At 39.4% G+C, this 15,516-nt stretch overlaps 1 protein-coding gene across 3 annotated transcripts in view; it reads right to left on the reverse strand.

The window, feature by feature from the left end:
* Positions 1–15,516, reverse strand: part of UBP27 (ubiquitin-specific protease 27) — a 183,727-nt gene that overhangs the window by 150,060 nt on the left and 18,151 nt on the right. The window lies entirely within an intron of this gene.

Genomic DNA, 15,516 nt, shown 5'->3' on the forward strand with positions numbered 1-15,516 from the left:
AATTCACTTTTACATAAGACTCGACTAAATCACTAGGACTCGCCTAAGACTTTGACAAAGAATACCACCCTAGCTTTGGGGTGAGGTTGGAGGGAAAAACTCTACCGACCATCCGTGTTTAGAAACATAGATGAGTCAGTGAAACGAAAAACCTCTTAGGATGAAACTCTTGTCAAAATAATAGGCTTACCTAGGTTGTTACATACATATACGTTCTTACTCGAATCATTTACATTATAAATTTGCAGAATGGGTTTACAAAGACTGAATAAACTAAAGATTGATGATCCGATCCTTTGAAAAAAATTTGGCATATCTGCTTCCTTGGAACTTTGGCAAAAAGTGTGCAACAGGTACTATGTCATCTTTATAAACGATCACTCGAGGAAGACTTGGATATTTTTCATGAAGAAGAAGGAAGAGGTCTTCTCGAAGTTTCTGGAGTTTAAAGCCTTGGTTGAGAACCAGACTGGTAGGAAGATCAAGGCACTAAAGTCAGACAATGGTGGGGAGTACACCTCAAACACATTCAAGGAGTTGTGTGCCAAGGAAGGCATCAGGAGGGGGTAGACCACACCATATAATCCTCAGCAGAATGGGGTTGCAGAGTGCAAGAACAGGGCCATAGTCAGAGCAACCAAAGCCATGTTGCATAACCAAGGGCTACCTAAGTTTCTTTGGGCAAAGGCATGCAATACAGCAGTTTTCTTGCAAAACCGGAGCCCACTCAAAGTGTTGGGGCAAGTTACACCAGAGAAGGTGTTTACAAGGAAGAAACTAGATGTGTCTCATTTATGCATATTTGGTAGCCTTGTATATTTCCATGTACCAGAGGAGAAAAGGAAGAAGTTGGAGCCCACAATAGAGATACAACAAGACATCCAAGGCATATAGGGTATACATTCCAGCACACAAGAAGACAGTCATCACGAGAGATGTGAAGTTTGAGGAGGATAGGGATTTCAGAAATTCCATAGAGTGTGAGCAGGCTACTGTGTAGGAAGAGGAGTAACAGGCTCCCAAGCAGGAGGCTCAGCCAATACCTCAAACCACAGTTGTGCATGGGCAGGATGAGGACGAGAAGGACACACAGATGGAAGAGCAAGTAGATCCCACTCAGTCAATGACTCCAAACACCAGGAGAAAGAGAGCAAGGTGGGCAGATCAATTGATCCAAGAGGCGCAGGAGCAAGTTGGTGCTCCAAGCACTTCAGTTCGACAAAGCAGATAGCCACAGAGGTACAAAGGATATATGGCACTTTTGACCGAGTTGATAGATGTCGAACCTTTCAGTTATCAAGAGACAGCCACTCAATAGGTGTGGAGAGATGCCATGGTGGAGGAGTATGCCTCTATCATGAAGAATAATGTATGGGAGGTAGTGCCTGCTAAATTTTCCTTAGGCCCTAGATCTGGTCTGAGGCTAATCACACACACAAACACACTAGGAACCCTCAACTTACAAGCACTTTGCACAGCGAAAATCTTTAGCAGTGAAATCAATTAAGTACACAGAGATTTGAGCCCAAAGCTTGATTATTTTATTAGTCCATCAATAAAAGAATCATGGGGCTCCTGTACCCAACATCATGGCCCTCGATCACTAGTACAGCTAGTATACACAATATACAAGCAATTAGGGCTTAAGATTTGCTTCTTCAGATCAACAATCTGCCCACAAAAAACACAGAGATAAACAATCTAACTCGCTTTAGAAGCCCTTCTCCTTCAGCCCTTTCAGTCAACTTTATCGTCTGTCACATGCTCCATAGATAAAATGTCTTAATGCACATGTTATGTATAATATTTTAATGTGAGCTATGTATATATTATATATTGTTTAACAAAAATTATGTATATATCATATAAAGTGAATGAAAAAAATAAGTTTTATGGTTAAAACATTTGAAGCAGTTTCATTATGTTACATTTTGGTCATTTTTTAGATATATATGTACTCTATATAACATTCAAAAATGAAATTATAGATAGATAGATAGATAGAATGAATTTTCTCACAACAAGTAAGATCCTTCAGACTTCTTGTATATATCAGCTCCAAAATATAGGCTACTCACAGTAAGTTTTGTCCTTTAGACCTACTACATAACTAGCCATCAAACACCAGCGACTCACATTGTATTTAATCCTTCACATATATTGCATAATCAGCCTCAAAACAACTCAGCTTCTCACAGTGTTCTAGTCCTTCAAAATCACTGTATATCATCCCTTTCAGCAACATTGTTCAATCCTTATTAAGGAACAAAACACACTCAGTCACCTCTCTTCCACGATACAATAGACACGGTGGCCTCTTTCTCCTTCTGACGTACCTCGGCCCCTACTCCTAGGGTTTTTGAGGCCTCTTGCTCTAATTTTCCTTGCCTGCGGCCTAGTTAAGACAATTTGCGGCCTGATTTAGGTCTTTGTACAGCCACTTGAGGCCTCTCGGCCTACCTCGGGCAAATTATAGGGCTTCAGCCCCTCCTGATCAAATAGATTTGAAGTTCGGCCTCTTCCTACAGTAGACAGATCCTTTGTTGAGGCGGCGTCTAACCACCACATCAGGTAAACAGTAATTTGGCTTTCTTTTAACCCTTCTTCTTGAGACAGATAACCTCATCCTCTTCTTTAGAGATTTGTGCCCTTCTTTGGATTGTTATCCTTCACAAGTCTTCCACAACCACTTCCTGAGATCATATTGAAAACGTTAAGTAGCTAACCTTGGCATCTGAGGCATGTTTCAATCCTAAGGCAGCTCGTTGTTGAAAAACCTTTAAGAATCTGCTGACCTGGAGCAGTACGTATGGGTATACACTGGATTTTGAGGGTAATCTCTGATCATTTTTGAAGCATTCTTTTAAGACCAGGTCGAAAGGTTCGAAGCTCTTTGTGCAGGAGTTTTGCATATGGTTAAAGAATTAAGTCTATTCCTTAAGCCCGCAAATTTGAAGCAGTGGTTGATCTTTTATTAATACATACCAAGGCTCTTGACAGTGGCTTAATAATTCTATGCCTGTGGTCCTGTACTTCGGGCAAATAAGGTCAAAATATGATTTAAGTGTTTGAATACCATCAAGACTTGTTTGGCACGATTATTGCATACGCATTATTAAATTAAATGACACTGACCTGAGCCCTCTTCACACTACAAATCTGAACCATGACTGGAATTTTCAGGGCATATAGCCAAATCCTTAGAGTAATTTCGAACTGATTTAAACCAACGCAGGTCTGAAGAGTTTCTGAGTGGCTCCAGTAATGATTTTTACATCACCTTGACGTTGATCTAAACGATACAGTAACGCAGTCTAAAACTCTGATTTACTCCTTTTAAGGTGCATCGATCCATAGCCTTTGACTACTAGAACTCTTGTTGTATGAAGTTTGAACGTCTAACCTGGTGAGGCATATTTAAGTATATGTTTGAAGGTTTGTACTGAAGTTCAAATTTTGTGACTATGTTACTATATATTGGATCAATGTTACAACTCTGTTTAAAAGGTATTTCGTACTCCTTGTAAAGAAATTTGAGGGCATTCTTTTGAACATCTGATCTAGGGAAGAAATCTATACAGACTTCTTGTTGCCTAATCACAAACTCTATCCTATCCCGTGTAATATTGTTAAAGTGCTTGCAAGGGTTTCTCTTGAACAAACCTCATCATTTGCAATCTCTGGAGAAAAATTTTTATCTACAGCATTGGTCTCTTCATCATTAAACAAAAGCATCAACTTCAACAGTTGTGACTGAAGCATTTGAGATAGGAAAGGCAGAGGTTAGTCTTGCAGTAAAGGGCAGAAGCATCCTAGTCACAAAACTTCAAGGGCAGAGCCTTCACATCATCCTTGGATTGCAGGCATGGTATTGTTATGCAGCAGTTTGGAGAGCATAATCATCTGACTCATTTGCCAGAGAGAGAGTAAGTTGCAGAGTTGCGGCTTGATCATTTAAGGAAGAAAAGTTGATATTGTTGTATTGCGGTTTTGACATTGTTTGGAATTAATAATTAGTGCTAGACTTCCGGTATGCAATTGTTTGGAAAAGACAATTTATATTTGGCAGAATCATATATGCTGGAGTATGATGCATTGATATAGTTGATCGAGTGAGTTGAACAGAGTTGATAGAGAAGCAAAGAGACAGTGGCTAGTTGTTGATGTACTACAGGGTTTGTTGGACAGAAGCAGAAGCAGTGGCACCTGGGATATTGATTAGCTGAGCAGAGACTTGACAGAGGAACATGTAACTTCAGCAGAAATAGGGTTTGATCTTGATGTGAACTTGAATATTGAACAGACCTAGGGTTTAACTGTATTGCAGAGATCAGAATTGTTACTTGCTGATGTTATTGATATGCAGAGAGAAACATTATCTGTTTGCTGTGCAGTTTTTATGTATATGTTGATTTGCGACTCGTGAGTAGAGGTTTACATTGCAAACTCAGATGCCCAAGGTTGACTATATCAGCACTCAGAGTTTGCTTATGACCAGAAGTTGCATTATAGTTTGCTGAGATGCTTGAGAACAATTTAGTTGTTGTTAAAATTTGCCAGAAATTGTGTCAGGGCTTATGATGCTTCTATCCTACCTATTCAACTAGGATGATGTTAGCCTTTGTATGATTAATGTAGATTGAGTAGAGCTTGATTGAGTTGACAGTGAAAGTATAAGATGCCTAGGGTTTGTACTTCAGAGATCAGACTGCCTGGAACTGTGAAGTGACTTGCTTAGATGAGGATGTTGCTTGTTGAATACAAATGACTGATGGCATATTGTGTTGTGAGCATTGATGTAGCTTGAGCAGTGGTGCTATGACTGTGGACTTGACAGAGTACATTGCTAGGGTTTTTTTATGTTGAAAGGTTTATGATGCAGAGATATTTTGTCTTGAGTTTTGCTTTTGAGGCAATGAACTTGATGCTACCAGATTGAGGGTTTGTTATTGATAAGATTGGTTGATGGCTTACAGGATACAGTGAAATTGATTCAGGAATAATGATTTGTTACTAAGCATAGGGGGATCCAATCTGAAAATTGTGAAACGTGGTCTGTCGACTGATTAGGGTGGCAAGGTGGTGCTAGGGCACGTTGGAGCTTGCACAAGGCATTGGCGCTGGTAAATAGGGTGTTGGAGCTTCCTTCAGGGCGGAGCCTGTAAACTAGGGCATTGGAGCATCCTTCAGGTCGGAGCCTGTAAATCAAGGGGCTGAAGCCTGTCAGACCAGGAGGTAACTCCTCAAATCAAAACTCATTTTATTTATTCAGGTTGTTCATTATTATATACAAGAAGGAGTGACTGTTCGGTTCAGCGCCCGATGACTCTCTATCTTCTCTATTATTTATTTACATTAATTACAGTTGTACACCCAATCCCTCTGATTAGGTGTCAACATTCCCCCCTTAATCTGAAGGGATGTTGGTGAGTCCAAGTATAGTTCTGAATCTTTCAAGCTTTTCTCTTCCAAGTGCTTTGGTGAAGATGTCTGCGATTTGCTCATTAGTGGAACAATGGCGGAGATGGATTGTTTTGGCCTCAACATGATGTCGAATCAAATGATATTTAGTATTGATGTGCTTTGTTCGATCATGGAACTTTGAGTTCTTGGCCAACTTTATTGCAGAGGTATTGTTAATCATGAGTGGAGTCGATTGTACTTGTTTTACCTGCAAATCTTCAAGAATTTTCCTGAGCCACACAATTTCTTTTGTTGCCTCGGCTGCTGCCACATATTCTGCCTCTGTTGTGGAATCCGCTGGAACTGATTGTTTGCGTGATCTCCAGGAGACAGCTCTTGATCCAAGACTCATAGCATAACCTGAAATAGATACCCCAGTTTCTTTGTCTCCATCGAAGTCTGAATCAGATTATCCAATCAAACTGAAGTCGCCCACCTGTGTATACTTGATTCCAAAGTCTTGAGTTCCCTTCAAGTACTTTAGAACTCTTTTTGCCGCAGACCAATGTCCCTCACAAGGCTTTTGCATAAATCTGGAGAGAATTCCAACAACAAACGAAATGTCTGGTCTGGTGGTAGTTGAGACTTCCTACAAGCTGTCTATACTTTGTTGCATCCTCAAATTATTTTCCTTCAATGGATGTGAGCTTTAAATTTTGTTCCATTGGAGTAGTCAGAGGATTGCATTCAGTCATGCCAAACCTGTTCAACAAATCTCCAATGTACTTCTTTTGAGAAAGGAATATGGACTTCGGATGTTGAGTTACTTCAATACCAAGATAGTAATGAACATAGCCCAAATCAGTCATTTCAAAACCTTTCTTCAATTCCTTCTTTATGGATGCAATGTAGCTTTCATTGTTCCCTGTCATCAAAAGATCATCTACATATACCACAAGATATACAACTGTTTTTCCAACTTTCTTGACAAACAAAGTTACATCATCAAGACCATAATGTTTGAAATTGAGTTTCAGAAGATGCTCAGTCAGTTTTTCATACCAGGCTCGTGGTGCTTGTTTGAGGCCATACAAGGATTTCACAAGTTTGCATACTTTATGTTCATGTCCTTTCACAGCAAATCCTTCAGGCTGGGACATAAAAACATTTTCTTTTAGATCTCCATTCAAGAAAGCAGTTTTTACATCCATTTGATGGACTTTCCAACCATTCTGAGCTGCTAGGGCAAAGAGTGTCCGGATGGTAGCCCATTTTGCTATGGGGGCAAAAGTTTCCTCATAATCGACCCCTTCCTTCTGTGCAAAACCTTTTGCCACAAGCCTAGCTTTGTGCTTGTCAAGTGAGCCATCAGCTTTATACTTGTTCTTGTAGACCCACTTGCAGCCAATTGGTTTAGTTCCCAATGGAGGATCAACCAGCTTCCAAGTGCCATTCTTTATCAGGGCATCATACTCCTTTTGCATTGCTTCTCTCCATTCATCATGAGAAGCAGCTTCTTTGAAGGAAGTTGGTTCAAAATCTGTAGACAAATTGAATTCACAATCATAAGAAACATCCATATCAACAGGTGAATCAAAGTCATCTACATTACCTCCATTTTTCCGGTTTGAATTTCTAGTTCCTGTCTTTCCAACCTCATCAGGATGAACACTTTCAAGTGTCTTTGTCAGCCACTTTGGGGGACCTTTCTCAGATGGTCCAGGCTGCTCCATTGATTGAGTTGGGACTGAATCAAGATTGAGTCTCCCAATTCTGTCAATCACATCACTCAAAGTATCATCCGTTGTTGGAGTTTCATGTAGGGGAGAGAGTGCTTCAGAAGAAGATTCCACAAGTTGATCTAGTATAGGAATCCCCCCTTCAAGATGTGGAATCTGATTATCAAATTCTTGAAATGATTTTGCATTTGTGAATCTATCCAAGCGATCAAGTTGCCTTTCAACAACATTGTCAGTTTTGGATGATTCAAGAAAGATTACATCTCTAGATACAACAAAATTTTTGTTGATTTCATCATAGAGACGGTATGCTTTGGAGGTGTTTGAATACCCTAGGAAGATACACTTACAACTTCTTGCACCAAGTTTGTTTCTATGTACCTTTGGTATCAAGGCATAACAAGTGGAACCAAAGACCCTAAGATGCTTTACCGAAGGAATGTGCCCATACCACATTTCATAAGGAGTCTTGTTTCTGATAGCATTAGATGGACATCTATTCTTTATATATACAGCACATAGAACTGCATCAACCCAAAACATCATTTTTACATTTTTGAAGAACAGCATGGAGCGTACCATATTTAAGATTGTCCTATTCATTCTTTCAGCTACTCCATTCTGTTGGGGATTATAAGGCACAGTTGTTTGATGTTTGATCCCATGTTGGCGAAGATAGTTTTCAAATTTATTTGAAGTGTATTCTTTTCCATTATCAGTGCGAATGGAGCCAATATGAGATGGTGCATCATTTTCAATCCATGCATGAAAGTTCTTGAATGTTTGAAAAGCATCAGATTTGTTCTTCAATAAATAAACCCAACACATTCTGGTGTAGTCATCAATAAATTTCAACATATATTTATTTCCATTCGCAGAAGAGACAAGCATTGGACCACATAAATCTAATTGAATGAGTTCAAGTTTTCTATGTGCTCTGGAGTGTGAATCATGAAAGGACTGTTTGCTATGCTTTCCTAAAATGCAAGCATCACATTGCTTAAGCTTCCTAGGAATTGTAAGCAAACTAGTAACACCATTTTTCTTCAACAAGCAGAGGCTGTCATAGTTCAAGTGTCCAAATCTAGCATGCCATAATAAACTTGATGGAAATGTACCTTCTTCGTAATGAGAATTGTATGAGAAATGTTGTGCACGAGCAGAGGTACCCTGCAGCTTGAGAAGCCTTTATTCTTCTATCCCTGTCATGACAAGTGAGTGGTCAGATGCTTTTCTCACCTCAAGCTTGCCATCAAACATATGAATGGAGTGACCTTGCTGGCGGATGTGGACCAAGGACAGCAAGTTTCTCCTCAGTTGTGGGAGATATAGAACATGATGCAGAAGAAAGTCTGGAAGACTAGGCAATTTAAGCCTGACTGTGCCAAGCCCTGATGGCTTGAGTTTTGATTGGTCTGCAAAGTATACTGCTCCATCAACATTGTCAGTAAATTCTTCAAAAAAATCTCTTCTAAAAGTCATGTGGCAAGTTGCTCCTGAATCAAGCAACCAATCATTTTTCGAAGAAGCAAGTGAAGCATTAAATAAGTCTTCATTTACTCCAATATTACATTGTGCCACAACATAATGAGCGGATTCAGGTGCTTTACCTTTGTCTGTGTCATTAGTTTTACCTTTGGGTTGGTTTCTTTGCTGCTCAATTTTGTCCCAAGGTAACTTGCATGTGGAGGCATCATGTGATCCATTTCTTTTGCAGTGCAAATCTGACTTCTCTCCTTGAGAGTGTCTGCCCCCTGCCTCTGAAATATCTTCCTCTTCCTCTTTGACCACCTCTTCCTCTGGAAGAATCTTGGGCAAGATTCTTTTCTTTATGAGCAAGGCACACAGCCTCTTCAGAAGATTCAGGGGTTGTCTTCTTTCCAAAAGCTTTCTCTCTTTCAGCAAATTTTTTCACAAGAGAGTCAAAGGTAATATCTTTGAGATTTCCATTTGCTTGCAATGACTCAAGATAATTGGAGTAATTAGGATAAAGTGCCTTGAGAAAAGCGATCAGAGGAATATCCAATTCAACCTTAGTGACTTTGATATCATGCATTATAGATTTTACTTCGGATGCAAGAGCAAGAGGATCATTATTTTGTAATTCAAGGGTGAAGAGTTTAATCATGAGTTGAACAACTTCAAGTGCAGAGTGTGAGTCATAGAGTTCCTTCAGCTTTTGTAAGGCTTCGAAAGCATTTGAAAATGGCGAAATGTGTCGACTCACCTCTTCACTTACTGATGCTGCAATCAATGCATAGGCTTTACTGTTCTTATTTTCCCAAATGGCGAGCTCCTTGTCTGAGGTAGGCTAGACTTGCGCTTCGTCTCTGTTATAGATCTGATGTGAAAATATAAGACAATGAAAATAAACCCAAGAAATAACAAGATCTGAATATAGATAGAAATGATTCACTTTATTGATCAAACCCTTAAGGTAGGGCAACACCATATATTCACTCCTTAAGGAAGGAGAACACTCCACAAGCCATATGCCTGTTCATACAATAATCCTTTACACCCCTCAATGTGGAGTCTCTAGCCTCTTTATAGGCCTCATACATACAATACCATGGGTCATTACCATGGTTCCCTCAATACCATCTATCTAATACCATGGGCCCATTACATTATTACTAACTACTTGTGGTTCCTTACATGATATGAGTTAACCACCTTATTTATTACTATGGCCCATCCCATTATTACATTATTCCCTTGGATACCTCCCTTTGTACCCCATGTTATCCCCCCTAGGTATATAACATTCCACCCCCCTTAACATGTTTCGTCCCCGAAACATGAGAAGAACACAAATAATAAGATCTACTCAAAAGAGTAGTCCACTGGTACCATGCACGTGCATCTAGCCATCCAAGAGAAAGGTGAACCCTCGATCTTGCTGGTGCCTCGCTCGCTTGAGATGGACGTTGACCCTGGTAGCTCTTCTGTGTTGATGTGTAGTAGGTGGATCGCTCCTCTCTATCTGTCATGTGGGGGTTGTTGTCCTTGTGGCTAATTGGTTGCCATTTTGTTGGTTGTTTTCTTGCGGGGTGATGTGGGTGATGATATGTTGAAGTTTTAACCCACGGTGTCTTTTTATTTAATTCACCCTGCTGTGGTGCCTGCTGTGGTGTCTTATCTTCTAATATTACTTCAACCACTGAGCCCTCATCTGATGTATCAGCACCTGTATCATTTTCTACTTCAGCCTCTGTTTGTGTTTGATTGTCGATCATCAATGGCTCATCATCTGATATGTCAGTCCCTGGAACATCTTCTGCGTCAACCTTCATGGACTCTACTTGTTTATTGATGGAAATATCCTGTAATGTAATTTTCTTCTTTTTATACCAGAGCTTCAGGAATTTTTTCTACACATTAATATTGATAGTACCCATGGATTCCATCCAAGGATATCCTAAAACAACATCCATATTATCCATCTCTGAAGTATAAAAATCACCATGCCACACATACTTATCCATAGAAATCTTCAAATCCTTATACACTTGAACATCTTCATCATCCACTTGTGTGTTTTCAATGTGTTTTGCTGGAACTTGTAATTTTTTTACCAAATTAACATTCATAAAATTGTGCTTGCAACTAGGATTTATAGATACAACGATTTTCTCCTTCTGAATCAATCCATGAACCTGCAATAAGGAGACACCCGTAGAAAATAACCCTTTACGTGTCTCATTCTCCTTTTTTCTAGTCCGAGACCATTTGTTTAAAAGGACACTTTCAAATTCTGCATCTGAAAGTTTGGACAACTGCTTGTCGTCAAGTGAGAAATACCATTTGTAAACCTCATCTCTGAAATTAAACCACACTGAATCCTTCCAATTTTTGCCCATACTGACTTAGTTTGTTTTATGTATTCTTCAATAGTAGGGCTATCATCTTTCCCAGTAAAATTTTCCATGAAGAGGGTTTGAGAAAAATTGACTTGGCGAAAATTTGAAATGGCCACAATTTCGTCAATATTGCTCAGAATCCCTATTATGACCTGTTTTTGGAAATGGAACAACCATTCTGCATCTACCCATGTGATAGAAATCCTGATCCAGGCACTGGAATTTCAGATCTGCACTACAACTCTCCTGTCGTCACCAAAATTTCTGCAAAAAAGCGCTGATTTTAAATCAGCGATATCTCCCTCATCCGGACTCCGATTCGACTGATTTTTTTTTTGAAATTGGGTAATTTTTCCCAAAAAATTCAGATCTGCAATTAGATTTTGTAGATCTTGCACTAGGACGTCCAGATCTGCGCCGCAAACTCGCTGCCCCAAAAAATTGTCTGCAACACCACTGATTTTTAGATCAGCGATATCTCCTTCATCCGGACTCCGATTCGACCGATTTTTTTTTTTAATCGAGTATTTTTTCACAAAGAATTCAGATCTACAATTAGATTTTGTAGATCTTGCACTAGGACGTCTAGATCTGTGCCGCAAACTCGCTGCCCCGAAAAATTGTCTGCAACCCCACTGATTTTTAAATCAGCGATATCTCCTTCATCCGGACTCCGATTCGACCGATTTTTTTTTAAATCGGGTATTTTTTCACATAGAATCCAGATCTACAATTAGATTTTGCAAATCTTGCACCAAGATGTCCAGATCTGCGCCGCAAACTCGCTGCCCTGAAAAATTGTCTGCAACCCCACTGATTTTTAGATCAGCGATATCTCCTTCATCCGGACTCCGATTCAACCGATTTTTTTTTGAAATCGGCTATTTTTTAACAAATAATCCAGATATGCAATTAGATTTGGTAGATCTTGCACCAAAACATACAGATCTGATCTGTAAACTTGCCACCCCTGAAATCCTGCAAAAAGAAAAAAAAATCTCCACTTTTGTGCCCAAGAAAGTGCTCTGATACCACTTGTTATAGATCTGATGTGAAAATATAAGACAATGAAAATAAACCCAAGAAATAACAAGATCTGAATATAGATAGAAATGATTCACTTTATTGATCAAACCCTTAAGGTAGGGCAACACCATATATTCACTCCTTAAAGAAGGAGAACACTCCACAAGCCATATGCCTGTTCATACAATAATCCTTCACACCCCTCAATGTGGAGTCTCTAGCCTCTTTATAGGCCTCATACATACAATACCATGGGTCATTACCATGGTTCACTCAATACCATCTATCTAATACCATGGGCCCATTACATTATTACTAACTACTTGTGGTCCCTTACATGATATGGGTTAACCACCTTATTTATTACTATGGCCCATCCCATTATTATATTTTTCCCTTGGATACCTCCCTTTGTACCCCATGTTATCCCCCCTAGGTATATAACAGTCTTCTTCTCCAACACACACTCCTTTCCATAGCTCATTAAAAATGAGTGTGTTGGATTTTTCGCGGCCATTCAGAATAATTCTCCTTTCCATTGAGAACTACTCCCACAATAGATATAATTGAATGCATTGTAAAATTTGTGTACAGTGGAGAAAAAAATTGCTGCTGCAAAATTTTACTCGTAAAATGATTGTTATACCAACAATGTTCAACTTAACAACATTCAACGTTCACCCGAATATCAGAGTCTGACTGTAGTTGTAGTTCTTTTGTTGCATTGTATGGCAGAGATGAACGGCGGAGATGAGCGGAGGAGATGAACGGAGGAGGGTCGTCAATGGTAAGCAATCAACGGTTATCGCAAGCAAAACAAGTTGGGGTGATAACCACGGCTAAAGGCGGATTTCGTGTTACAAGCGGGATTTCGAGCGGATAAAAAACGGTAAGTGGTATTGAGAGGGGAGCGCCCGATTCCACTAAGCGATTGACACGTAGCGACTAGGGGAGAGAGAAAAACCGCTCGTATCGGGCGGGTAACTCTCGTGCAACTAATGCACCCGAAATCGCTATAAACCGTCGGATTTGGAGGTGATGATCAACGGTGGAGATTAAAAGGCACTTTTCGGGCGGGTAACCGCCGTGCAAGTGGTCCCCCCCGAAATCAATGTCAGTCATCAGATCTGGAGGTTGAGATCAACGGTGGAGAACGAGCCAGATAAAGTGAAACCTCGGGAACTGTGTCCGAGCGGGTTTAATGAAGGGTATGATCACATCGCAAACATGTAGCAGTATTGATCGAGGCAAGAGATTTGCGATATGCGATTAAAAAGGGACCCGACGATATTTATATATATGGGTTTATAATACTTGAGATCCGGCTCAAGGGAATACGAAAAAGGATATATGTGAATACAAAAAAGGATATATGGTTCTTCAATGCGAAAGGGTATATATACCATACTCAGAGCAGGAGGAAATCCAAGTCATTACAGCACCTTCGGCTTCAACAGCTAGCTCCAATGCAACGCACTTCAACGAATGTAATGAGATTTCGCAGGGATTTGACAGAGATGTCAGCCTGCAAAAGATGCAAAACAAAGGCAAAACAGAATAGGAGTTACAAATTAAAAAGGAAGCCAAAAAATGGCGCCTGCTCTGATACCATGTCAAACCAGGAGGTAACTCCTCAAATCAAAACTCATTTTATTCATTTAGGTTGTTCATTATTATATACAAGAGGGAGTGACTGTTCGGTTCAGCTCCCGATGACTCTCTATCTTCTCTATTATTTATTTACATTAATTACAGTTGTACACCCAATCCCTCTGATTAGGTGTCAATAAAGCCTCCTCCAGTTGGAGCTGAAAATGTTGGAAGTTGGAGCTTCCTAATTGATGTAAATTATTGAAGACAAGTATTAAGAAGTGTTCATTGGTTTTTCTCCCGAAAGGGTTTCCACCTAAAAATCTCGTGTCTATTGTCTTTGATATTATGCATTGTTGAATGGTGTTGATGATTGTTTATGTTTATCTAATGATAATGATAATTAATGCTCTGTAAAGTTTAAATTAACTAATTGAAGAGAAATATTGATTCACCCCCCTCTCAGTATTTCCAACAAGAACGACCAATTCTACCAGTTTTGACCTGGATCCAGTAACACTGTATAGTATAGACAAATGTAGCCAGGACAAAAATTTCTCTAGTATTCTATTCAAAGAAATGTACTCAAAGAATATTACAATGCATCATTAAAAAAAATGAATCCTTTGTGCAAGTATATTACATCTATTTATGTCAATTGGGTTTATCTCAAGCAGTTGGGAGGTGTGATTATCATCCTCCCCACCTAACTTCAATTCTCGCAAGTGACGTCATGAGCTTTGTTGTAATGGCTCCAAGCCTTATTGTTGAGTCTATGGCCACCTAAGCAGATATGTAGGCTCTTATCGCTTATATTGGGAGTGCAAACACACATCTCTGCATCATCCAAGTAACGTATCAATATGCTTGTATGATGTATCCTTTGGTGAGCAAGAATGAAATATAAGATGTGTTTCTTTTTCCAAAAAGAGTTGGGATCCCTCACCTAATCAAGTCCATTGCACAGTCACTAAGACATCAAGAATCTAGGATTGTTAACTATAGCTTGACCTAGTCTTCAAGTCAGCCACACCAACCAAACATCATTGACAATGTCGTCCTCCATGATGTCAACTCTCCATGTCTACCATCGACCAGTAATCATGTCAACCTTTCAAACTTGAGGGTAGATGACCTAAGTGGTTGACACCCTTGACAAACCTAAAGGTAGAGCATGTTATGAAGAAAAGGAAACATAATGAGTTCTCAAACCTTCCCAAGTTACTTTAGGTGGCAAATCTACCTCTCATATAAAGAAAGGTATATAAGTTCTATGATTGATCTCTCTGCCTCTCTCTCTCTGAACTCTAATTCTCCTCAGAAACAAAATATAGTGTCATACCCACAACATGACCACCAAGAACCATTTATATGAATAGGTAAGGAAGGAGGGTTCTTAATATATATTAATCAACGGGCAAGGTGATCTATCATCGAGTATTTGGGAAATAGCAGTAATCAACTTTCACACAACATCAACAACACCACTCTTTCTTGTCCACATACTTTTCAAGCCATTTGTTGTATTTTGAAGGAGAAGAAATTTTTGAATTAGAATTGATATGTAAGATGATAAAAGATGTGCTTGTATCAAATATCGTTTATAATTACAAAAGCAACCTTGCCTCATAAAGGTTCACGTATGATTGTGCAACACAAGTATCTGCAAATATTGGAATCCTCATTGTCTGCATGACATTCATAGAATTTTCAACTACATTTTCAAATGATTGGGTGGCACTAAACAATTCGCATTTAAAACAAATGAGATGTTTCTTCACTACCACCATCAAACAAAAGTTACTTCCACTTGCACACCAGAAAGGAGTTCCTCAAAATAAACAAGCACCAACTATTTTTCAAACTGCTTCCTCCACTCTTTTTTCGATAGAAAA

Source organism: Pinus tabuliformis, chromosome 1_2 (assembly GCF_031772625.1).
Source record: "Pinus tabuliformis cultivar Carrire ecotype Pingquan chromosome 1_2, CPIR1, whole genome shotgun sequence".
NCBI lineage: Eukaryota > Viridiplantae > Streptophyta > Pinopsida > Pinales > Pinaceae > Pinus > Pinus tabuliformis.